We start from the raw sequence: 27,081 nt of genomic DNA, 5'->3' as shown, positions 1-27,081 counted from the left end.
AAGGAGTGTAAGTTATAAATACCTCAACCTCTTTTCTCCTTCCATGGGATCTTCTGCTAGTGCTTCCATGTTGGCCAAACCCAACTGAAGCCCAAGGGCAATGGAGCCCAGAGGATGCAGTCCCTGAGGTCAGACACTCAGGGAAGATGGGGCAAATCATTTGGGGGGTAGAATGAAGAATAACCACCAGCATGCACCACAGATCAGCATCTGACACTCAGCTGGAACTTGGGGAAGGTTTTTCTTCTAAGTGGGTTTCTGGTGAAGAGTTGGAGGCAAGATAAAGACTTTATCTATTTTGATACTAGCTTCTAAATCATCATCCTTCAAGGCCTAGCTGATAGATCATATCCTGTAGGAAGCCTTCTCTGAATCCTCAGGGTAGATAAATGCCCTTCTTTATCTTCACCTACTTCCCAGTGCCCACCTCTTTCACAACACTTACCAATTGGGCTGAAATTATATCCCTTTATGTGTCTGTCTCCCTTACTCTAATCTCCTTGAGAATAGGGACTGCGTCTTACGTATGTTTGAAACTTTAGCTTCTGGCAAATGTCTGGCATCTAGGATTGCTCATTTTGACCGACAGATTTTTAAGGCAAAAACATATATTTTACGCCAAGTTTCAAGTTCTCAATTGGTGAGTTCTCTCTTACATGGCACTGAGAGTGCATGTGACACACAGAAAACCGAAAAACACTGGTTCATAACATGTGATATAAAATTGACATAGTAGATACAGTTGAAATTCTGGTCCACTGAGGGAAAAAGTAAAATGATGCAATTGCTTTGTATGTTATATTAACCAGACATCCCAACCAGAACACTGAAGAACAGCGGGGTGGGGCAAGCATAGTCTACCATGTGGGCACCCAGTCTATGACCCCCCCCCCCATGCAGAGGAGCGCCCTGAGGCTAAAGACAGAACTTCGATGTTTGTTTCTGGTTTGCTTATTTACACAGTGCCTTTCTGCTTGAAAACTGTGGTATAGTGCAAAGCTCATGGACATTAGAATTAAGACCATTTTGAGATTAAATCATACGACACCACTTAATAAGCTTGGACTAGTTTCTCAACCTTTCTGAACCTCGGTTTCCTCATCTGTGAAACCTATGGGGTTGTCGTGAGGCTTAAAATGAGAACGTTTTGTAAAGTAGAAGTTTCAGTGTAAGAATTCACTTGCTATGGATTCCTTCCTTCTGCTTTGCATTGCGGTATCATGCCCAGAGACTGGAGATGAAAGAGGGTTTGCCAGCCTACACACACTACAGTGTAGATACGGAGTTGCCTGTGTAGGTGGAGAAGAATGGGTACCAAAGAGAAAGTAAAACCTTTTGGGAATGATGAATCCAAACAGATATTTGAATTGCTTAAATTACAGTAAGTGGATCAGGTCTAAACCTCCTCTTTGTTGATGTGTGAACACTAGCTGAGTCTTCAGTCTTATAATCTGAAGTTGTAGCAGGTGGGAGCATCCTATGTTCTCACCCGGACATCCTTTACTCTATTTTATTATAGTCCCTCAGTGCCCTTCTTGAGGCTGCCCAACACTCATTTCCCACCACTTCTCCCCCTGTACAACCCAATAGTCACCACAGCCACACAACACGAAGTGAACAAAGCGAACGTGGAAGGGAGGAACAAAATCTCCCAAATAAAATGAGAAATGTGAAACAACTCAGTCTTCATTCTCTGCTGTCAGTTCTTGCTGAGTGTCAGAACACAGTCCTATAGTAGACAATGCCATCTTGTGGTTCTTGTGAAAATAATTCTTTAAAAAAATTCAAGAAGGTCATTGTTTAAATCTCACCACTAGTGTTCCTTCCAATCACATTTCTGCAGATTAAGTCATCGTCCACTAAGACTTCACCTAACAAAAACAGGAGCCAGATTATTGATAAAGCAGCAGGTCACTCTAACATGGGAAAATCCCACTACCCTATCTTGAAATAATCTTAGTGCAATTAGTACGTTTATGCATTTGACAGAAGGATAGAGGCAGGCTGGCTCCGTGGTTTGTTTTCCTTGGAAAGCAGTCATACATTACTTTTTAAAATAACATAGCCTGGAATACTGATTCCCATGCCACACTGTCATCCGATGTGTCAGCACTTTGAGTACTGAATCCTGTGCAGAAAGCTCTCATCCACACTTGTCCAAAAATGTTTCCCCTGGGTTACAATCTTCACATAGAGGTTTCAGCAACAGCAACTGTTTGGAATACTTTTGGCATTATGTGGATGTTGTGGGTTCAGTTATATTTCCTTGGAACGTAGAAATTGAAGGTTTTGGTTTGTTACCTTTAAAACCTTAGGGAAATCAAAACCAGAACTCATTTTGGATGCCTGCGTGATTAATCCATAGTGTCCACTGAGTTGAAATAATTGGTGCACTGGAATAGTTTCAGCAGCAATATTCTGTCTCTCTTCCATTCAGAAGTGACCAAAAACGACATTTAAAAAAAATCTTACAAGAGCACACAGAGTACTCTTATGTACAATAAGCATACCAGTTAAGGTTTCTTTTATTTTTTATAACCCAATTCCAGTGGAATCTACTAAAAACAAACTAAAATCAAAAATGTGGTTTTAAATTATTAATATTTAAATTTTAATTGGTCATGTACTGGTACTGAAGCACGTGATAACATCAATGGAAATAAACTGACTGTTTTGGAAATCAATTTACATGAATCTCATAAAGTTTATTCTTTCAGTCAGTAGGTACTTTCTGAGGGCCTACCAGGTCTCAGATACTCTCTGAGGAGTGAGTACCCAGAAAGGAATAATAATACATGATTTCTGCACTCAAGAGCTAATGGGAGGAACAGACAAGCAAACATTCAATTACAAGTGGATGTCGTTAGTTCTGCAGTGGGAAAGTTAGGGTTTACATGGGCAAACATTGGAGCAAGACAGAAATCCAGGCTCAGAAGTCATAGGCTTTTAGACAAAAGTGACAAAATAAAAGAAGAATAAGAGTTCAGGTGAAAGGAGTGAGAAATAATATTTCACCCGGAGAGAAGAGCATGTGCTTCCCTGGGGACTTTCACCGCTGGCAACACTTACAGTAACTCTCTCACACTGGTGTAGTGACCTCAATGGCATTTCTACAGGTCTCTTTTCTTTTAATTTTCCCACCTTCAAACCAATTCTAGACACAGCAGCCTGTGACTCTTTAAAAAATGTAAACTACAGAAAAACAACTAAGAAAAATATATGATGAGATACACTCAAATACTTTATAAAATTGATTGTAACAATCATTCAAGTAACCCACAGAAAGGCAAGAAAATAGAAACACAGGAATGACAAACAGAGGAAACAATAAAAAGCAACTAACAAAATGAAAAACTTGAGCTATAGCATATGAATAATTAATTTAAATGTAAATGGTCTAAATACACGAATTAAAGGGAGGTATTGGCAAAGTGGATAAACTCTTCTTAGCTTTAACATCAAAAGCATTGTATATGAAAAGAAAAATTGATAAACTTGAACTCATCAAAATTAAAAATTTGGTTCTACTAAGGATCCACTTAAGAAGATGAAAAGACAAGGTGTAGAGTGTGAGAAAATATTTTTACAAACCACATAGCTGAAAAAGATTTTGTGTCTAAGATATATCAGTTTAAAGTCCTAAACAATACAAGTTGAAAAGGGGCAAAATACATAAATAGTCATTTCACTGAAGAGGATATACAGATGGCCAATAAATACATGAAAATATGTTCAGTATCTCATTATTATCAGTATCATAACTAGGGAAATGCAAAATAAGACAATGAAATACCATTACAACCTATAAAAATAGCTAAAGTTAAATACATATATATAATGACAACACCAAATACCTGTAAGGATTTGGAGAAACTGGATCATCTATACATAGCTGGTGGAAATGTAAAATGATATAGATACTCTACTAAAGGGATTTTCAGTTTCTCTTAAAACTAAACATGCAATTACCATATGACTCAGCAGTTATACTCTTGGGCATTTACCTCAGAGAAATTAAAACTTAGGTTCATACGGACACCTGCACATGAATATTTTCAGCAGCTTTATCTGTAATAGCCAAAGACGAGAAACAGCTCAGATGTCCTTCAGTGTGTAAATGGTTCAACAAACTTTGGTATATTCATACTATATAATACTACTCAGCAATAAAAAATGAGCTATTCATATATATACTACAATCTGGATGAGTCTCCAGAGATTTACACTGAGTGTAACAAGTCAATTCTCAAAGATTATACACTCTATGGTTCCATTTATAAATCATTCTTTAAATGACAAATTTATCGAAATAGAGAACAGATTAGTGATTGCCATGGGAGAAGAATGAAGAAGGGAACAAGACAGAGTTGGGTGTGGCTATAAAAGGACAGCACAAAGGATCCTGTAGTGATTGAACTGTCCTGCATCTTGATAGTGTTGGTAGATACATGAAACTACATGTGTGACAAGATTGCGTAGAACTCAAGTCACAGACTGGCAGAAAATATTTCCGAAAGACTTACTAATAGAAGACTGTTATCCAAAATATACAAAGAACAGTCAAAACTCAACAATAATAAAATGAATAATCTAGTTTTAAAAATGGGCAAAAGAGTCTATATCTATTAGAGAGATTGAGTCAATACTAATAATCTCCCCAGATAGAAAGCACCAGCCCCAGAGAGGTTCTCTGGTGAATTTTACCGAATATTTAAGGAAGAAATTATACTAATTCTCTAAAAACTCTTTCAGAGAAAAGAAGCAGAAGGGATACTTCCTCAGCCAGTACTACCCTAATTCCAAAATTAGAAGACATTACATGAACACTGTAGACCAATATCTCTCATGAACGTAGACACAAAAGTGGCAAATTGAATCCAAAATGGATGAAAAGAATTATATACCATAACCAAGAAGGATTTATCCCAAGTATGTCAGGCTGCTACAACATTCAAAAATCAATTAATGTGATCTGTCACATCAACATGCTAAAAGACAAAAATCACAGAATCATATCAATAGATACGAAAAGCATTTGGCAAATCCAACACCCATTCATAATAAAAAAAAAAAAACTCTCAGAAAAGTAGGAGTAGAGAGGGAAGCTTCAAACTGATAAAGAATATCTAGGAAAAAACTATAGTTAACATAGCTAATAGTGAGACACTTGATGCTTTCCCACTAAGATCAGGTATAAGGCACCACTCCTTTTGAACATTATATAGGAAGTATTTGTTAATTAAATAAGAAAAGGTATAAAGATTGAGAATGGAGAAATAAAACTGTCTTTGTTCACAGATGACATGATCATTTGTGTAGAAAATCAGCAAGAATTGACAAAAAACCTCCTGAAACTAATAAGCAATTATAGTAAGACTGTAGGGTACAAGGTTAATATACAAAAATCGATTGGTTTTCAATACAAGCAAAGTACAAGTGTATTTGAAATTAGAAACACAATACCATTTATATTAACACCCTAAAAAATTAAATACTTCGGTATTTAAATATAACAAAATATGTACAGGATCCATGTGAGGAAAACTACACAACTCTGATGAAAGAAATCAAAGAAGAACTAAGTAAATGGAGAGATAGTCTATGTTCATGGATGGGAAGACTAAATCTTCTCAAGATGTCAGTTCCTCCCAACTTGATCTATAGATTCAATACAATCCAGTCAAAATCTCAGCAAATTATTTGGTGGATATTGGTAAACTGATTCTAAAGTTTATATGGAGAGGCAAAAGATTCAGAATAGCCAACACAATATTGAAGGAGAACAAATTTGGAGGACTTACGCTACTCAACTTCAGGGGTTATTATAAAGCTACAATAATTAAGACAGCGTGGTACTGGTAAAAGAACAGACTAACACATCAGCGGAATAGAATTGAAAATCTGGAAATAGACTCACATAACTATAGTCAAGTGATCTTTAACAAAAGAGCAAAAACAATACAATAAAGTGAAGATAATGTTTTCAACAACTGATGCTGCAACAACTGGACATCTACATGCAAAAATAAAAAAATGATCCTAGATGCATAGCTTATATGTGCCACAAAAATTAAAGTGGATCACAGAGCTAAATGTACAATGCAAAACAATGAAATTCCTAGAAGATAATATAAGCTAAAAGCTAAATGACTTTGAGTATGATGATGGCTTTTTAAATAGAGCATGAAAGTCATAATCCATGAAAGAAATAATTGATACGCTGGACTTCATTAAATTAAAATCTTCTGTGAAAGACAACATCAAGAGAATGAGAAGACAACCCACAGACTGGGAAAAATTGTTGCAAAAGAAATACAAAGAGATACTCCACATCCTGTCATGTCATTAGAGAAATGCAAACTGAAACAACAATGAGGTACCACTATATACCTATTAGAATCCACAACACTGATAACACCAAATGCTGATGAGGATGTGGAGCAACAGGAACTCTAATACATTGTTAGTGGAAATGCAAAATGGTACAGCCACTTTGGAAAAATGGTTCTTATAAAACTCCACTTACTCTTATGATCTGGCAAGCATGTTCCTTGGTATTTACCCAAAGGTATTGAAAACTGTGCCCACACAAAAAACCTACACACAGATGTTTATAGCAGCTTTATTCACAATTCCAAAACTTGGAAGCAACCAACACGTCAGTAGGTGAATGGATAAATAAACTGTGGTATATCCAGGCATTGAAATATTATTCAATGCTAAAAAGAAAAGTGCTATTAAGCCATAAAAAGACCTGAAGGAAACTTAAATGTATATTATCACGTGAAAGAAGTCAATCTGAAAATTTGCATATTGTATGATTCCAACTATATGACATTCTGGAAAAGGCAAAACCATGGAGACAGTAAAACGTTCAGTGGTTGCCAGGGGTTGCGGGGAGGGAGGGATGAATAGGCAGAGCATGGAGGAATTTTAGGGCAGTGAAACCGCTTCGGATGATACTATGATGATGGAGACAAATCACTTTACATGCATCAAAACTCTCAGAATATACAACACCAAGAATGAGCCCTGATATGAACTATGGACTTCAGAAAATAACGATGTGTGAATGTAGGTTCCTGGATTGTAACAGATGTATGATCTTGTGCAGGATCTTCACAGCCCTGGAGTCTGTGTGGAGGCAGGGCGCATGTGGGAACTTTCTGTACTTTCTGCTCAATTTTTCTGTTGACCTAAAACTGCTCTAAAAAAACAAAGACTATTAAAAATGTCTTAGAGCAAAACAGACACACACACACACACACACACACACACACACGGGTACATACAAAACTTGGGAAGACGGAATAAAATTGATGGATTGTATTAGTCTCAGTATTCAGGTGGTGATATTGTACTATTGTTCTGCAAGCTGTCACCACTGGGGGAAACCAAGTAAAGGCTATATAGAATTTGTCTGTTTTATTTCTTACAACTGCCTGGGAATCTACAGTTATCTCAAAATAAAAGAAAAGTTTAATTTTAAAATGTAAACTGAATCCATTCTCCATCCTGCTTAAAATCCTTCAACTTCAGTTCTCCTTAGAATAAAAGCAAAGCTTCTTTCTATGTCGTATATGATCCTGTAAGATATGTCCTTTGTCAGCCTTTCTAACTGCCTCTCTCTCTCTCTTTCAGTAAGCTCCAGCCACAATGGCTTCTTTTCTGTTCCTTGGATATATCTGGCTGCTTCCCTCTCTGAGCCTTTACACTTGGACCTCCTGCCTGGACCCTTCTCTAGGTCACTTGCACGGCTGCCTCAGGCTTATTTGTCAGTTCAAATGTCAGTATTTCAGAGGGTGTGTCCCTGGCCATTCTGTTTACAGTGGCCTGCCCAGACGCACTCTATCACATACCTTTATTATCTTACTTTTGCTAATCATAATTAGAAGCTCTAACTTGATTTGCACTTCACACCTACCCCCTATTCTCCTGTACATGTCTACCTCTGCAGAATACAAGTTTTCATGAGTGCAGAGATGTTTGTCTGTCCTGTTTTTCACTGTGCCCCAGTGCCCGGCTCAATATCTTAGTCTTAGTAGGTGTTCAGTAAATATCTGCTAAATGAATGAATTTTTAATAAGTGCATTCATGTCTCCAAGAAGATCCCTTTAAAGTAAGGGGGGACTAACAAGGAAGAACTATAGCTTAGGGCCTTCACAATGCAGCTGTTTAAATTGCAGTTTCACTGACAACAAATAGTTTTAAAGGACAGAAAACATACTGCTTGGTGGGAACCAAAATCAATTTCTCAGTTTTTCTGAGCATAGGTAGAAATGAGTCTGAAAAGTAATTAACTCCAAGCCCCTGATTCCCTGTGCTCTGAGTCTGAGAGTGAGATCAGTGTACTATCAGGGCAAATAAGGCCCTGTGTTCTCCCAAGATGAAGATCCAAGGTCGAGAAAATTGCAAAGCATGCATTTTTGGTGCAGGGTGGTAGGTCGTTTCTTTTTAGTTCATTGTTACATCTATTGTTTGCCTGCAGTTAGGCGGATAGTTCCCTCTTCTTGCCAGGTTTGGTGCCTGAGATCTATGAAAGCATGAAAGGAAAAGAAAATGCCCAACTTTTTAACAAAATGTGTTTATTCTCCAAGGCAGACTTTGGCCTGTCTCTGTCATGTAAGAACTCTTCAGAAGCAAAGCTCAGAAGAGTCAGGAAGACGTTTGCCACCCCTGCCTCTCACACTCCACACTCTTGTGACATGCACTGTTGCAGACAGGCCCCTGGCTGGTCTAGGGATGGCCTCTGCATTCCCTGCCATCTCAGTCAGTTTGGGCTGCTATAACAAGATACCACAGACTGAGTGACTTAAACAGCAGAAATTTATTTCTCAGTTCTGCAGGCTGGGAGGTCCAGGGATCAGAGTGCTGGCTGATTTGGTTCCTGGTGAGAAATCTCTTCTTGGTTGTGTCCTCATGTGGCAGGAAGAGAAAATGGAAGCGAGCTCTCTCCTGTCTCTTCTTATAAAGGCACTCATCCCATTCATGAGGGCCCCACCCTCCTGACCTAATTACCTTCTAAAAGCCCATCTCCAGATACCATCACACTGGGGATTAGGAGTTCAACATTTGAATTTTGGGAGTGACACTAACATCCAGTCCATAGTACTCACTAATCTCACCTCTCTTCTGACCCCAAAGTAAGGTTTACCAAAATGTAATTCCTCAATGCCCTGCTCCCAGCTGGGTCCTGGGAGTTTGAGAAGTGGATGGTGATAGGGTTTGCTATTTTAGTTGGGGGGCCAGGCATGGCCTCTCCAAGCCAGTGACACTAGAACAGAGATCTGAAGAAGAAGGGGAAAAGGGCTGTGAATATCCCAGGGGTAAGTGTGGTCCAGGCAGAAGGAAAGGCTGGAGCAAAGGCTCGAGGAGGCGCTTGCTTGGTGTGAATGAGGACAGCAGGGAGGCCAGGAGGCTGGAGCAGTCAGCTACGGGAGGGAGATAGGAGAGCGGATCATGGGAGAAGGAGCAGGGTTCGCGTTGTGTGGGGCCTCGTGCCCACAGTAAGGACTTCAGTTTTTATTCAGTATGTGACAAGAAGTTGCTCAAGGATTTTGTGCAAGGGAATGCTATGATCTGGTTTATACTTTGAAATGCTTTCTCTGGCCGCTCTGAGGAGACTGCAGAGGATCAGAAGTAGAAAAAAAAGGGGGGGGGGTGGGAAGAGTTAGGATGCTATTGCAGGAAATTTATAGAGACAGGATGCAAGCTGTATGGGTGGTAAGAAATGATGGGATTGTTGAGACAATATGCAAAAAAAAATTAAATAATTTGGAATCTAAGAATATAAATTGAGGCCCAAACTGTGCAGCAATATATCAGCAATAGCAGCCCCTGGTTCAACAGGATACGTTTTGCTTTGAGATGCAGTGGTCTGAGAGGAGCCCTCTTGTGGGTGAAGTGGGAGGGTGGCCACATTCATGGGCTCCTTGTGAAGACAAGGATATGGATACCCAAACAGAAGTAACCAGCCAAACTGTTTTGACACTGAAATAGATGACTGAGGACTGGATGTCACGGGCAGAAAGTAGATATGCCTGACACACATACACCCCATCCTAGCTCTAGTATTGTATCAATGCCTTATCTAACCTCATGATGAAACATTTTGTGAAAATAATGTAAGTATACTATTCATATATGTATATTTAGGTAAGATAGATACTGAGTTCTCCTTTAGAGGACACTTATTTTATAAGTCAAATAGTACTAATTTCTTGAATTAAGTGAAGTTTTTGTTTCTGTTTTTAAAAACTCTTTCTCCCAATCCACTTCTCATCCTGTGACCATTTCTTTGTAGAGAAAATAGTGGGGATGCCCACCGACAGGTCAACTGGTTGTCTCTGTTAGATCATCAGTGAGTCTCCTGATTTGGATGCATCAATCTCTTTGGCCTTTAACACTGCCCTGATGGGCTGTTTTTCACAACCCACCCTTCCCCACCTTCACAAACACACACATACAGACCTTCACATTACACACTCACTCCAACTAATTTCCATTTGCAAGCAGTTGCTTGGACAAATGTCGTTCACTCTTATTCATACCCGTTGCTAACAGAGGTCACTGTCTTCCTGTGAAACATGGTGATGTAATGGTAGAAGTCCAAACAAAACCAACCCTAGATCTTGAAGTAGTACCTGATCTAACATCTTAAGCAAAGTCCTAGAAGAGAAAACAATATTCTTCAAACAATTTTGGTATTAACAAAGCCTGCTTGCTCCTGGAGAAAGAGGAGTGCTCAGAACCACAGTATGCCATTGAACTTGACAAGGCCTGACTTTTAAAACTGAGTTCAGTAGATTCTTCTGCACTAGAGACAGCAGGACAAAGAGAGGTCATCAAACTCTGCCTTGTCATCTGTTTCATGCTGCATTCTTTTTTTTTTTTCACAGTACAACTCAATAGCTGTCTTCTGTAAGCAATCTTCGCCCATTATTGCCAGCCCACTTACAAAATCGCAGTTTTCTTGAACTCGGGCAGTGAAGTGCAATAATACTGCATCACACAAGTACATAATCTTTAGTTTCTTAATGATGAATGGGGCTTACCTGCCTTATCATTTTCTTTTCTTTTTAATTTTATTTTTATTAAAATGTAGTTGATCTACAATGTTAGTTTCAGATGTACAGCAAAGAGATTCAGTTATACATATACATACGTATCTATACATGTATTTCAGATTCTTTTCCATTATAGCCTATTACAAGAAATTGAATATAGTTCCTTGTGCTATACAGTAGGTCCTTTTCGTTTATCTATTTTATATGTATAGTAGTGTATGTCTGTTAACCCCAAACTCCTAATTTATCCATGCCCCCATTTCCTCTTTGGTAACCATAGTTTGTTTTCTATGTTCACGACTCTATTTGTGATTTGTAAATAAAATTTGTATCCTTTTTTAGTTTCCACATATAAGTGAAATCATATGATATTTGAAGTCTGACTTATTTCACTTAATATGATAATGTCTAGGTCCATCCATGTTGCTGCAAGTGGCATTACTTATTCTTTTTTATGGCTGAGTAATATTCATACACACACACACACACCCCACGTCTTCTTTATCCATTCATTTCTCAATGGGCATTTAGGTTGCTTCCATGTCTTGGCTATTGTAAATAGTGCATCTGTGAACATTGGGGTGCATGTATCTTTTCGAATTATAGTTTTCTCCGTATATATGCCCAGGAGTGGATCATATGGAAAGTCTACTTTAAGTTTAAGGTACCTCCATTCTGTCCTCCATTGTGACTGCACCAAATTACATTCCCACCAACAGTGTAGGAGGGTTCTGCCTTATCTTTTCTTATCTTCCCATTTTGCAGTATGCTCTGATGGAAGGCTCCTGTTAAGATAAACAAATTAAGTATCATATATATGTGTGTATATGTACATATATATATATTTAGCATTCTCTAGGACCTCATATGGAATAGACTATAGATGGAGCAATGGCCGCTATGAGCGCCCACTAAGCTCACAGGGGAATTTTTAGAGAATGTCAATGCTCAGGCCCCATCTCTATGGGCTGGGACTTAATTGTTTGAGGGTAGAGCTCAGGTAGAGAGTTCAAGTTCCCCAAGTACTTTCTATTTGCAGCAAGGGTTAAAACTACTTGATTGGGGCGAGTTTGGAAGCATATAACCTCTACAAATTGTTTTCTCATCTTTTAAAAACAGGACTAACAATTAATAGTTCCTTGGATTGTTATTGCTTGGATGGGATCATGTCTTTCCCATTTCAAACCCTGTCACCTTTGGCAACTGCTCAACCTCTCTAAGAATTAGATTTCTCTTTTGTAAAATGGGGATTTTTATAAGTATCAACACATAGATTTGTTGTGAAGAGTAAATGAGAAAATGTGTGAAAATTACTCAGTCCAATGTTTGGAATATAAGAATTCAGCAAGCTCTAGCCACTGTGTGTGCTGTTTGCACAGTATCTGCCCCAGGGTGGACCCTAAATACATGTTAATCCTTCTCTTCTTTCTCTTCCATATCTTGTGTGCTCTCATGCTAGCTCTCTTGCTCGCTCGCTCGCTCTCTCTCTCTCTCTCTCTCTCTCTCTCTCTATATATATATATATATATATACACACACACACACACACACAACACCCCCCCCAATACTCTATCCTGATCTCTGACTTTATAAGCTGAGCCTTAGATATTTAATAACCAAATCTCTCTGAAGGAGACCAACATGTCTAAACCCAAATTTGAATTCTGTCCCTTATTTAACAGTGATGAAATAAAGAGGGCATGGTATGCCTACCTGTAATATAAGGAGTATAGTTATAGATATAGTCTAAAAATTACTCTCCTTCTAAATTCCGAAGAGAAGCCTTGAAGGGACAGAACCTGTGACCTTGGGACTGAAGCTTTAGGCAATGCCAGGCACCTCAGAGGAATTAAAAGTACTTCTACAGGGGCTTGTTACTCTAAGTGTGGTCCACGGACCAGCAGCATCCTTACATCCTGTGAACTTGATAGAAAAGCATAACCCAGGCCCCACAGCAGACTTACATCAGAATCTGCGTTTTAACAAGTTGCCCAGGTGATTTATGTGCACATTCAAGTGTGAGAAGTACTCTTGTAAGATGATGAAGTAATGGTTGACAATTGGAAGTCCCCATGAAGGTTGATTACAGAGGTTCCGGTGTTATTTCCTCACTGCCACTCCTGCGGTCTTCAGCCCAGTCTGCCACATCAGTTGCCAGGACCACACGGTGGCGTTGCCTGGCCCAGCTCTGAGTCTGAAGCAGCTCTAAACCCATACTGTGCATCCAGCCCCATCAGTGTGAACACCCAACACCCTTGTCATATTCATGAGCTATGCCTTGAATTCGTCACCCTTTGCCCAGCCCCACATTTCCAGGTCTGACCCTGCCCTCCATGCCTTCTGACTCATTGCCTCACTCTGTGAAGTGGCTCTGTGAGAATCCTTGTACTTCCTTCCAGGATCTAACAAATGGTGAGGCTCTTTTATTTCTGACCCTTGGCTTTTCCTCTCTGACCCTTCTCATGATTTCTTCTTCTCACTCTGGAAAATAGCCTTAACCAGGCTTGCCCAGCAGTCAAGAGCTTCTGGAACTGTACTGGCCACTATGAAAGGAAATCAGACCAACAAGACAGATTCCAGTGAGTCTTTGACAGCTGCTCAGACCCACCACAGGAGCCACCTGACCTTCATCCTGGTTCTTCAGTGGTGCATGGCTCTCTATGGCAACTTTTCTTAGAGGAGGTGTCGGGTAGGAGAAGGAGCCTGGGACCTCTTAGAGAGTACACCAAGCTTGGCGAAGAGAACACTGCCAGTGGCTAACGCCACTCTCCACCTTCTCTTTAGAAACTTCCATCTCGGAATGGGCTGCAAGTTTTGGCCTTTCTCCCTATCTGTATTTCCATCTCAATCATACTGGTTAACTGAAAGACACTCTCTGCTTTACAAACCACAATTATGTTGGGAGTGAAACTCAATAAAAGCTGCATCTGGCATGTAAATCGACAGATCATTTGCTCAGCAATAGCTAAACAGAAACCACCATGCTGCCCTCGCTTGTTTTCCTGCAGATATGGTATTTTGGTTTATTTTAGTGCATATTGTTTGGCATTTTTAATTATATATTTTTTTATCTCAGTCATTTCACAAGCAAAACTGACTTCCCTGATAATTAAATTTCCCCCACAATGGCAATTTCACCACTTCTTTTCTTTTTACTACAAGATGCCTGTGGATTATTAAGCTGGTGTCAGCTCTCACCCACCCACATACCTTCAAGGCAGTGGGGAAAAGGCGTCAGCATTTCCAAGGTGTGCCCAGATAATGTGTCGTTCCCACAATTTCACATTTGGAGGCATGTATCTTGTTCTTTATGCATATAGGCTAGCTCAAATCCGTGTTTGGGATTTATTTTAGAGGTTACTAAATTTGAGAAGCTCTAAATGCAAAGACATAGCTTTTAATTGTCCAAGTTCTATTAATACATAATTTAATTGAATTTGAATATACTCATTAATATGATTTTGAGTAATATTTTATATTCCACAAAATCTATTTCAGAATAAACAAATAATAGTCTACAAGACTGGCATATTGAAGGAAAGATGATCTGTGGGCCTCTGTCAGTTTAGAAGTTCAACTGATGTGCTGGGTTGACTTGACCCATTTTGTTCGATGAATTAACTACTCTTGTCCTCATCATTCCTTCCCCCTGTGCTAACCCTCACACATGACCAATTGGACAGATACTTCCTTGTCTAGCCCCAAATACCGTATTCTTTAAACCGCCAGTTTCAATCCTTTAGTGAGTCATGAAAACAACTTAGTGAGTTTTACACAGCATTTAAAAAATGAATAGAGTAGATCAGAGTGACTCACAGACAGGAAGTGCAAGTGTTGTTTTGTGAAATGTTTATTTCAGTGATATGTGTGTATGTATAATTACATGGTAATGTGGATTATGTTGCTTATTGTGGGTTGTAGTGAAAGGGTTTGAATTGCACAAATGGACCTAATCCTCTTTTCCTCCTGAAATGATTTCGTGACCTAGAGAGTGAGGATCTTAAGAAGCCAGAGTCTTTAGGTTGCTACTTAGCTAATGACCCAGGCCAGGACCAGGTGTTGGCTCTGGACCCCATAGGGAAGTAATAGTACTGAGAATAATCTCATTATCAAAATCAGCAGTTCTCCAAGTGTAGCTCCGGGACCATCAGCACCAACATCATCTGGGAATGTGTTAGAAATGCAACTTCTGCATCTATTCAGATGATCATGTGGTTTTTATTCTTCAGTTTGTTAAAGTGATGTAAGGTAAGGAACTAAATTCATTCTTTTGCATGTGCATATCCCGTTTTCAGAGCACCAGTTGTTGAAAAGACTGTCTCTCCTCATTGAATGGTCTGGGCACACTTGTTGAAAGTCATTTGACCATATATGCAAGAGTTCCCCATCCCCCAGGCTCTCTGTTCTCTTCAATTGATATATATGTCTCTGCAGTCCAACACTGTTTTGATTCCTGTAGCTTTGTAATAAGTTTTAAGATCTGGAAATGTGAGACTTCCAACTTTGTTCTTTTTTTTCTTTTTTTTTTTCCAAGTGTTTAGGCTATTTGGAGTCCCTTGAGATTCCATATGAATTTAAATGGATTTTTCTATTTCTGCAAAAACACCATTGGGCTTTTGACAGGGATTACACTGACATTGTAGATCACTTTGGATGTATTGACATCTTAACAATATTGAGTTATTCAATCCATGTACAGTGGGATGGGCTATCTTTCCATTTATCTGTGTCTTCTTTAATTTCTTTAAACAGCCTTTTATAGTTTTCAGTGTATAAATTTTTTACCTCCACAATTAGGTTTATTCCAAAGTATCTTATTTTTTTGGTGCTGTTATAAATGGAGTTTAAATGTTTTTCTTTTTAGGGTTGTTCATTGCTAATATAAAGAAATGCAACTAATTTTTATGTGTTGATTTTGTATCCTGAAACTTTGCTGAAGTTTTTAGTTAGTTCTAACAATGTTTTTCTTTTGTTGAATCTTTTTATTGAATCTTGATATAATACATCATCTGTGAACAAACATACTTTTCTGTTTATCTTCCTAATTTGGATGCCTTTTATTCTTTGTTCTTGACTAATTGTTCTTACGAGGACTTCCAATACTATGTTGAATAGAAATAATGAAAAAAAGCATCCTTGTCTTGTTTGAGGTCTTAGAGGAAACTTTCAGTCCTTCGTCATTGACTACATTAGCTGCGGATTATTCATATATGGTCTTTATCATATTGAGGTAGTTTCATTTTTTTCCTAGCTTAAGTGTTTTAACATGAAAGAGTATTGAATTTTGTCAAATGTTTTATATACACCAATTGAGATTATCATGTGGCTTTCTCCATCATTATGTTAATATGCTGTTACATTGACTAATTTTCATATGTTGAATCACCCTTGCATTTCAGGAATAAATCACACTTGGTCATGGTGTGTAATCTTTTTAATGTGCTATTGAATTCTGTTTGCTAGTATTTCGTTGAGGATTTTTACATCAATATTCATCAACAGATGAATCTACAGATAATGATCTGTAGTTTTCTTTTTTTGTAGTATCTTTGGCTTTGATGTCAGCATAATACTGGCCTCATGGAATAAGTTTGAATATGTTGCCTCCTTTTCAGTTTTTTGGAGGAGTTTAAAGAGGATTGGTGTTAGTTTTCCTTTAAACGTTTGGTAGAATTCACCAGTGAAGCCATCTGGTACTGGGCTTTTCTCTTTTGGAAGGTTTCTGATTTCTGATTGAATCTCCTTACTGCTTATAAGAAAAAATCTGTTCAGATTTTTACTTCTTGGTGATTCAGTGTTGCTAGGTTGTGTGTTTCTAGGAATTTATCCATTTCATGTAGGTTACTAATTTGTTGGCATAGAATTGTTCCTAGTAGTCTTTTAGTCATTTTTATTTATGTAAAATCAGTTGTAAAGTTTCCTCTTTTCCTTTCTGGTTTTAGTTATTGAATCTTCTCTCTTATTTTTCCTTAGTCAGTGTATCTAAAGGTTTGTCAATTTTGTTGATTCTTTTGAAGAAAAACCCTTGGTTTTGTTGATTTCCCTTATTATTTTTCTACTCTGTTAATCTCTGCTCTAACCCTTATTATTTCCTTCCTTCTGCTGTCTTTGGATTTTGGTTTGTTCTTCTTTTTCTAATTCATTAAGGTGTACGATCAGGTTGCTGACTTCAGATCTTTCTTCTTTTAATATAAACATTTACAGTTATGCATTTTCCTCTTAGGTTTTACTATATTCTATAAATTTTAAAATACTGTGTTTTTATTTTCTTTTGTCCAAGGATATTTCCTAATTTCTCTTGTGATTTGTTATTGTTTTATTAAGCCAATCTTTGTTTAAATTCTCCCACGTATTTACTGATTTCTTATCATTCTTTCTGTATTTCAGATCTTCCTTCTGGGTTCATTTTTCTTCTCCTGAAGTTCATCCTTTAGAAATTCCTACAGTGAATTAGAGATCAAACCCTCTCTATTTTAGTGGCTCTGAAAATATCTTCATTTCATCTCATTTCTTAAAAAGATGGTTTACCAGATATAGAAGTTCAGATCTCAGCATTTTGAAGATATTATGCCACTACCTTTCCCTTCCAATGTTGCTGTGATAGACTGAATAATGGTGCCCAAAGATGTCTGCATTCTAATCACTGGAACCTGCAAATATGTTAGCTTACATTATAAAAGGTACTTGACAGATGTGATTAAGTTAAGGCTCTTGAGATAGGGAAATTATCCTAGATAATTTAAATGATCCTAATGTAATCACAAGTGTTATGTAAGAGATAGGCAGGGGGATCAAAGTCAGTAGTAGGACGTATGCTAACGGGCAGAACAGGAGCCACGTGGTGGCAGCCTCTAGAAGCTGAAAGGGGCAAGAAACAAATTCTCTCCCCTGCTGTCTCCAGAGGGAATCCACCTGGCTGAAATCTTGATTTTAGCCCCATAAGACTCATTTTGGACTTCTGCCCTCCAGAATTGTAAGAAAATAAATGTGTGGTCAACATTTGGGGTTTTTAGCCACTAAGTCTGGGGTAATTTGTTACAGCAGGAGTAGGGAACTAAAGCAGTTGCCTTTGAGAAATCTACTGTCAGACTATTTATAGTTGTATCATTGTTAATTTGTTTTTTCTCTCTGGCTGCTCAACATTTAAAATTTTCAACTTTTCTTTAGAATTCTGAAAGTTTATCTTAATATCTAAGAGTGGATATCTTTTTATTTATTCTGTCTGAGTTTCCTAGCTGGAGACTTTGATCACTGCTGGAAAAGTCTCATTTATTGCCTCTTCTAGCATCATCTCTCCTCCAATCTCTCTGCTTTCTCCTCCTGGAACTCCTTGAATGTTGTGGGTCTTTTTCACTTTATCCTCTATGTCTCTTAATCTCTCTTTTATATTTCACATCTGTGTTTCTATGTGCTGGATCCACTGTAATTTCTCACATCTATTTTCCATATTCCCACTTCAGCTGTGTCCAATCATCTTCTTATTCTACTCATTGACTTTTCAATGAAAATTGATAACATTTCAGAGGTCTAAAAGTCCTATTTGGTCCTTTTTCAACTATGTATGTTCAGTTTTGATAGTGTCATATTCTTTCATCACACATTCACACTCTCATTTATTTCTATAAACATATAAAACATATTGATTTTATATTGTATTTGATCATTCCATTATCTACTTTTATTTTTATAGCTCTAGTAATTGTTCCTCCTGAGTGTTGTTCATGGTTTTTCATTTCCTTTTGTGTCTCCTGAGTCTGAGCTACTGCGCCCTGCAACTTTTATCTGTGAGGATTCTTTTAGGCATTGTTCTAAAGTGTTCTTCAGAAAAAAAAAAAAATTACATTTGCTTTTGCTGGACACCTGGGAGAATTATCAACCAGGAAATACTTTAAACGACATTTGAGCTTAGGATTTTGCATGTCACATAGTTAATATCAACTCAAGTTCCAAACCTCTATGTTTTGTGGGTTTATGGTTAGGGATTTTAATGGGAGACTTTTTTCTTTTTTATTCCTCTCTCTGCTCTATCCAAGGTCAAGCCAGAGACATATCACCACTATTTCCTTCTGCATGATAGATTATTTCTAGGTCACCTACTGAGCATGTCACACTTTTGATGACATATGTGTAAGGGAATTCCAGTCAGCTCTCCCACACCACTTGGGCCCAGGGCTTTGCCGCTGTCCTGTCAGACCATTAGAACCCAGGACCTAAGCTACCAGGGACTGGCAGATATCTTCAGGGCAAAACATCTAGTACTGGCTTATCAGTTACTGGGTTTTCACTTCTTGTCATTTCTAGCCTCTGAGATTCCTTTATTTTCCTGGCAGCTCATGTATACATAAACAAATTTGTCATCAATACTTTAAGCAGCATCTTTAGGTATGAGGTCTCTAAAAATCTAGTATGCCATATTTCTGTGAAGCTCCTTGAATTAGTTAGCTGCTTCTGGGTATCAAATTAACCCAATACTTAGAGTCTTCAAGCAATAGCTGTCACCTCCCAGGTTCTGCGGATCAGGAATCTGTATGCAGCAAGGCTGCAGTCAAGGTTTTGGCAGTTGCTTCGCTCATTTCAAGGCTCAGCTTGGGAAGGATCTGATTCTAAGCTCACTCATGTGACTGTTGGCAAGGCTCACATCCTTGTTGGCTGGTGGTTGGAGACAATAGTTTCTTGTCATGTGGTACTTTCCACAGGGCTCCTCACAACATAACCACTTGCTTCCTCCAGAGTGAGGGCTCTGAGAGAAGGAAAGCGAGAGAAAGTAAGAGAAGTGAACAACATGGAAGTTACAGCCTTCTTGTAACCTAATCTCAGAAGTGACACCCCATGACTTTTGCATCTTCTATTCATTAGAAGTGGACTATTTCCAGCCTATTCTCAGGGGGAGGTGATGACACAACTGTGTGAATACCAGGAGGCAAGTTTCTTTTGGAACCATTTTAAAGGCCATATACCTCACTTCTATAAATCACTTTTCTTTTAAAAAAATGAACATCAAAATAGAAAAAAAAATTAAGAAAATATGAAGTCATTTTTTTCAAAGAAGAAATTTAAACTTTTGATAAATATATAAAAATTTTACAATCTCTCTGGTAAATAAAGGAATACTAACTAAAACAGCAAGTGAGTAACAGTGTTTACCTATCAGATTGATTGACAAAGTTCTTTTTCATATCATCAAGTGCAGATAAGAATACATAGAAACTAGCATCTTATGCAATGCTGGTAAAAGTGTAAATTCCATGTTTATTTTGTAGTTTAATTTGAGAGCATATCCGTGTCCTTTAAACTCTATATAGCCTTTTATATATGTATACATGTAAAATGTATATTAAAGTTTATTGTCCAACAACTTTACAATGAGAGACTTGTCCTAAGGAAAAATTATAAAAGCATGAAAAATATTTATTAAGCTATGCTTGTCTTTATGTTAAACTCATTGGAAATAAATATCTAAAAGGAATCATTGGTAAATACATTACCCCATGTGCTCATAAGATAAAACTATGCCTCTGGTAAAAATAACATTACAACTCTACATGTGTTAACATAGCAAGATGTACCCAAACATATTGTTGATAAGCAAAGTAGTGTATATTGTATGATTCATTTTTATTCTATATAATGTTCAAATTCCATATAAAGTATATGTAGAGAAAAAAAATTAGCAAGCTATAGCTAAATACTGTTATTAGATCATTTCTGGGTAATAGAATTACAGTTGATTTTTATTACCTTTTTGCTTGCTGTATTGTGTAAATTCTCTAGAAACAATACAATGCATATCTATTGCCACAATTTTAAACAAGACTGTTTTTCTAAAATGAAAACAGAAAGTATATTCCAAGCAACCTTCTATATGATGATACTTCCCAATTATTGAGTAATTTCTTTCTGATATTCTTGTTGAAAGTTCAGAAATATACATTGCTCACTGCATTGAAGATAAATGTATAATGTAAATATTTATTTTGCATCCAGGAATCCTGTCATTAAGAAATTCCCTTTCTTGATCCACAGATAATTATGCAGTTGATCTCATTTTCACATTGGAACCCCATTACCGAACCAATAATTAAAGTAATCAAATTTCTTATAATGCAGGGTACAAGGTACAAAGCAAGTTTTACATCACCTGTTCATTTCATCCTCAAAATTTTTCTGTGAGATGGATATCCTAATCATTATCCACATTACAGATGAGGAAACTGAGGCTCAAAGAGACCAAATAATTTGCTAAGGACGTGAATACTCGCGAATGGAAGAGGTGAATTTAAGAATTCCGCACCATTGGCGGCAGGCGCCTGGGAGTTCTTTCAGCTTCCAACATTTGTATGCACTTCTGCCATCCCATGGCACGCCGCTGAGTGCAGGGAGCAGAGAGATAAACAGAACATCGCTCTAGCCTGGAGAAGTGAATCTTAAAACCTTCAAGTACTCTTCTCTCCTAACAGATAGTTTTGTAAATAGACTCCTGGCACAGAAGATTTCTTATGATCTACACACTGAGATGCTTGTATTTTTTCCTCATTGACCGAGCCTGTGTGTCATTCACATAGTGGTTTCCACAGCTGCTTTTTCCATCTTGCCAGAGTCTTGGGTGGCTATATTCTCTAATTTCAAGAACTTCCTTTAATTTAGAACACTGTACAAAGTTAAAACATCTTCCTTTGCACCAGTAATGAGAGAGGAGGATCTATGGGGCCCAACAGGTTACTGCAGCATCTTAGATGAAAATGCAAAATTGTCCTCCTAGGAAAATGTAAAATGTGCCCTCACAGCACTGTTTCTTGACTGCAATAAGGAGCCAGGAAATGGTAGCTGGAACCCTCTGCAGGGCAATCTTAGAAATTTGAATTAGAACCATTGGATTTAGTTATTGCTTTAATTTCTATTGGACATTTACTTTTAATATCTATGCCATTTTCTGGGTACTAGTATGAAGTTCTGTTTTCTTAGTTGTGCAACATTCCTTATCTACTTGTATTTATAAAATACCCTAGCTGTGCTTTAAGAAAAGAAAGTGTTATGTGTTATTAAAAAGCAAACTTCTAAGAAAAAAAGAAAAACTAGGGCAGAATTATATCACGCAGCCCATTTTTAGAGTTTGGTCTGAAATGTGATCACATTAACTTTTGTTAATGCAAGTAGTTAATATATTAATTATCCTTGGTTCATTTCATTTATACTCTAAACCTCCATTTTGAAATAATAATAATAATAATAATAATAATAATAATAATAATAATAATAATAATAATAATAATAATAATATAGTGGTTGCAGAACATGGACAGGTAGCTCTATGCTAGGTCATAAAATTTTCTCTGGGTGATGTAGGAACTGTCTCTATAAAGCTGCTAACAATTGCTTCCTGTGAGAGGGAGTTCATTCCTACATCTTTACTGTTATTAATTAATTTCATGAACTGATGACGATAGATGGTAGCCTTAAAAAATTGGTTTTTGGCAAAACACTATGTATGAAATCTTATAAATGTCTACCTCCTTTCTTTTTAAAAATTTATTTTAATTATACTGCTCTTTGAAATGTAAGATTTGGGGACTATTCCTGCCATGACCATCTCTAAGATACTTGCCAACACTATGAACTTAGGGAAGAGAACTTGGAGACCCTTGCTGATAGTGAAGTACAGAAACAGATGGTGGGGAAGAGATTAACCTGCAGTGTCAGGTCCACGAGACCCTCAGTCAGAAACAGAAGAGGAAGAAAGCTCTGAAAAGAGAACCAGAAGCATTTCTTCTTTCTTTCCGTAAAGGTATAGAGATTGCTTACTACAGCTCAGGCACCATGCCAGGCCCTGGATGTGAAAAGGTCAGTGTAGTAGGTTGAATGGTGGCATCAAAGAAAATGTCTGTGCCTGGAACTAAGACAGAAAGTTCAGGAGTTGGGGGCTGCTCTAACAAATGCCTTCAGTGTAGAAGTGGTTTTGCAGCTAGGCAGAGGACAGAGGCTGTAGGAAAAGCCCACGGTGCCATAATGCAGTGGTAGGGGTGCTTCTCCTGAGGGCTCAGGAGGAGAGGAGAGCTATAGAGAAAGCCTCAGTCTTCACAGGGAATACACAAGTAATCCTGCACAGGAAGTTGGTAAAAATATGAATGGGCAATAGCCAAGACATGGAAACAACCTAAATGTCCATCGGCAGATGACTGGGTAAAGAAGATGTGGTATACTTATACAATGGAATACTACTCAGCCATAACAAAGAATAAAATAATGTCATTTGCAGCAGCATGGATGGATCTGGAGATCATCATTCTAAGTGAAGTAAGCCAAAAGGAGAAAGAAAAATGCCATATGATATCACTTGTATGTGGAATCTAAAAAAAACCCCACAAATGAACTTATCTACAAAACAGAAACAGGCTTACAGACATAGAGAACAAACTTGTGGTTGCCAAGGGGTAAAGAGGGTGGGAAGGAATAAATTGAGAGTTTGAGATTTGCACCTCCTGGGGAGTGATGGAAATGTTAGCTATCTTGATTGTTGTGGTGGATTTATAGGTGTATACATCTATCAAGATTCTCAAATTATACATCTGAAATATGTGTGATTTACTGTACAGAAATTATACCACAATAAAGTAAAAACAAACAAACCAAAAAAAAAAAAAAAAAAGGGAAAGGACATTCTGATGATGTCTCAGATGGAAAGGAGGAGCATGTCACTGGAAACTGGAGAAAGGCGACCCTTGTTACAAAGTGGCAAAGAGCCTGGCTGAACTGTGTTCGTATCCTAGAGTTTTGTGGAAGGGTCGACTGTGAGCAATTAAATTGGCTATTTGGCTGAAGAAATTTCTATGCAAAGTGCTGAAGGAGTACCCTGGCTCTTCTGGAATCCTTCTAGTCAAAATGAGAGAAGAGAGAAATGATCTCAAGGTAGAATTGTAAAGCAAAAGCGAAACAGAAATTGAAAACTTGGAGAACTCTCAGCCAAGCGTTATGGAAGAAAGAAAATGCATTTGAGAGAGAACAAAGTTGTGACCGAGCAGCTTCTTGAAAAGGTCAGTCAGCCATCTGAACAGCAGCTAGGGTCCGTCATCCAAGGCAGTGGAACAATGACACTTTGGAGGTCTTGGGGCTCCCTCTCCCATCACAGACCCAAAGTGCCATAGCCTGCTGGACAGAAGGGTCTCACAGGAGGGGCGGCTGCTGCCCGGTGCTGCCTCACCTCGCCACTCTGCTCTCCTTGCTTTCTAGCCCACACCCCTTGGCTGCCTCAGGTTCTGCTCCCGTGGGCCATGGGCCATGCTGATGTGGTGGCTGTTCCTCCCAAGGGTCCATGCCTCCGGGTGGGGTCAGTGCAGTGCCTTGTCTGCAGGCGCACAGAGTACAAGAGCAGGGAGGCGGGGCCGCTGCGGAGGCGGGGCCGCTGCGGAGGACCCACTGCTGGAGCAGGCCGAGCGGAGCCACGGGACGAGGCTGTCCCTGGACCTGTGCCCAGTCGAGCCCTGCGGACGGGCCTTCCAAAGCCTTGGGAGGTGGAACCCTGCCCCAGTGGGCCTTAAAGTTCTCGGCTTGGTAGGGACCTGTTACCCCTTTCTTCTTTCCTATCTCTCCCTTTTGGCATGTGAATATTTATGACAGGCCCGTCCCACCGCTGTAGTTTGGAAGTACACAACTTGTTTGACTTCACAGGTTCACAGCTAGACAGCAATTTGCCTTTGGATGAATGAGTCTCACTCATGTCTGATTTAGATGATATTTTCAGTGAGACTTTGAATTTAGACTTCTGAGTTGATGCTGGAGTGAGTTAAGAATGTGGGGGCTGTTGGAATGGAAGGAATGTGTTCTGCATGTGAAAAGGACATGAATGTTGGCAGCCAAGGGTGGAATGCTATGGTCTGAATGTGTCCTCTGAAAATTCTTACTGGGAAATCCTAACCCCCAAAGATGATGGTATCAGGAGGTGGGGCCTGTGGGATTTGCTTACATTATGAGGATAGGACCTTCATGAATGGGATTACTCTTTTTATGAAAGAGACCCCGCAGAGCTCCCTTGCTCCTTCTAGCATATGGGGACCCAGCAAGAAGGTGTGAGCCTGGAATTGGGAAGAGGGAGGGGCCTCACCAAAAGGGAACCATGCTGGTGCCTTGAATTTGGACTTCCCAGCCGGTAGAACTGAGAAATAAACCTCTTGTTTATGAACTCCCCAGTCTGTGGCAGTCTGTTACAGCAGCCCCAGCAGACTAAGACATGGGGCCAGAAGCATTTGTTCTTTCTTTCAACAAATATTTATGGATCATTTTCTGCAGCCCAGATACCATGCAAGGCACTGGATATAAAAATGGTCAGTGTCCTAGGTTGAATGTTGAACCCCCTGCCCCGACAAAAATATGTTTATGTCCTAATGCCTGGAACCTATGAGTCTTAACATGGCAAAAGACTGAATAAGTTAGAGATAATTTTAATTAAGTAAGTTAAGAATGTTGAGATGAGATCATCTTGGACTACCTGGGGGTGCGGTGGCTAAATCCAGTGACAAGTGTCCTTGTAAGAGACAGAAGAGGAGACACAAACACATGAAGAGGAGGAGGCAACGTGACCCCGGAAGCAGAGATAAGAGTAACGCAGCCACAAATCAAGAAACACCTGGAGCCAACAGAGCTGGAAGAGGTGAGGAACTGGTTCTCCACTCCTGGGATTTTTGGAGGGGGCTCAGTACTGTCCACACCCTGATTTCAAACTTCTGGCCTCCAGGACTGTGAGAGAATGCATTTCTGTTGTTTTAAGCCACCCAGTTCGTGGTAATTGGTTATAGCAGCCACAGGAAACTTAAAAGAGCCAATAACTCGGACATAGTGCCTTGCCTTCACAGAGCTTAGAGAGAGAGAAAGAGAATTAAACAAGCATTGCAATAAAGAGGGACAACAGTGATGAGAGATTGAACAGGAGAAGAACATGGGTGCTCTGGGACTCCTGATATGCCACCAACAACCTACTTAGATGAAGGATCTGGGAGGCTTCTGTACTGCACGTTGTGTTGGAGCAGAGGATGTCCCCTCTCTTTCCACTCTTGCCTCTGTGTATTTTAAGCCTGGGGGGCACATGCTCTCTATTCCTGATTCCCTGCTCCTCCAACTGGAAGGTGTATGGGCTGGAGGTGCCTGGCCTCTGGACCTACACTCTGAATCTGCCGGGCAAGATTGATGGAGCAGAGCGCTGTGAGTGATACCCAACACTGGAAACACTGACAAATACGTGCGAGAGAGGCCCCCGCAGGTTCCAGCAGCGAGGACTGCCTGTCAGAGGGCAGGTCTGCATGCTGCCAGTTCCAACACACACTGATTTGCAGCACACTGTTAATTAGGACGTCCCCTGGCATTTATGAGACTGAGATAGAAATTGACAGACTAAGAGTTAGTCCCAGATTAATTTCAGGGAGTTTGTCAATTCAAGCCTTGAAGAATCCACTGGTATAAAGATAAATTCCATTAACTTCGGTGGGGTGAGTATGTAAGGGTGAAAGAGGGGCCTCTTTGTGCCATTTTTGCATTTTTCGGTGCTGCAATTTTTCTCCTTCTAAAGCATTCTCCTGAAAGACATATGCAAGCATTGACAAACCAGACAGGAAGCTAGGGGAATATGAATACTTGTAAATACCAAGACAGACAAAAATTTTAAGGATGTCATTTATTCTAAAGTGTGTAAGAATTACTCTAAAGCCATTAGTGTCTGGATACTCTGAAGGAAGAGAATGTTTTAAAAACACACTTTTCCTATCAGACTTTAATAATGTTAAAGGCAGATCTTTTTTTTTCCACAGTAAAGAAACAAAAAATATATATATTGCTTTTGACCTGACAGACCATAACATCTGCCTGTAAGCTTTTCATCGGGATCTTAAACACAACAATCTTGAGGTGTTCAACTGTAGAGTTATTCTGATTAAAAATTTCAAGGAAAAACTTGTGGTGTTGACTTGAGTGCTGTAGGTTCTATATTTGGGGCCAAGTTAAACCTTAGAGAGCATTTATTGTTTGACTTTAG

General features: G+C 38.9%; 1 long non-coding RNA gene across 1 annotated transcript; it reads right to left on the bottom strand.

The window, feature by feature from the left end:
- Positions 1-11,669: 11,669 nt before the first annotated feature.
- Positions 11,670-25,768, bottom strand: LOC116663137. The gene is made up of 3 exons (XR_004319231.1): positions 25,757-25,768; positions 24,627-24,632; positions 11,670-11,797 (listed from the first exon to the last, which is right to left on the bottom strand). It is a non-coding gene; the product is annotated as an uncharacterized LOC116663137 (long non-coding RNA).
- Between the last annotated feature and the right edge of the window lie 1,313 nt (positions 25,769-27,081).

Source organism: Camelus ferus, chromosome 4, assembly GCF_009834535.1.
Source record: "Camelus ferus isolate YT-003-E chromosome 4, BCGSAC_Cfer_1.0, whole genome shotgun sequence".
NCBI lineage: Eukaryota > Metazoa > Chordata > Mammalia > Artiodactyla > Camelidae > Camelus > Camelus ferus.
The sequence above is the reverse complement of the archived record's forward strand: the minus strand, read 5'-3'. Positions and strand labels throughout refer to the sequence as shown.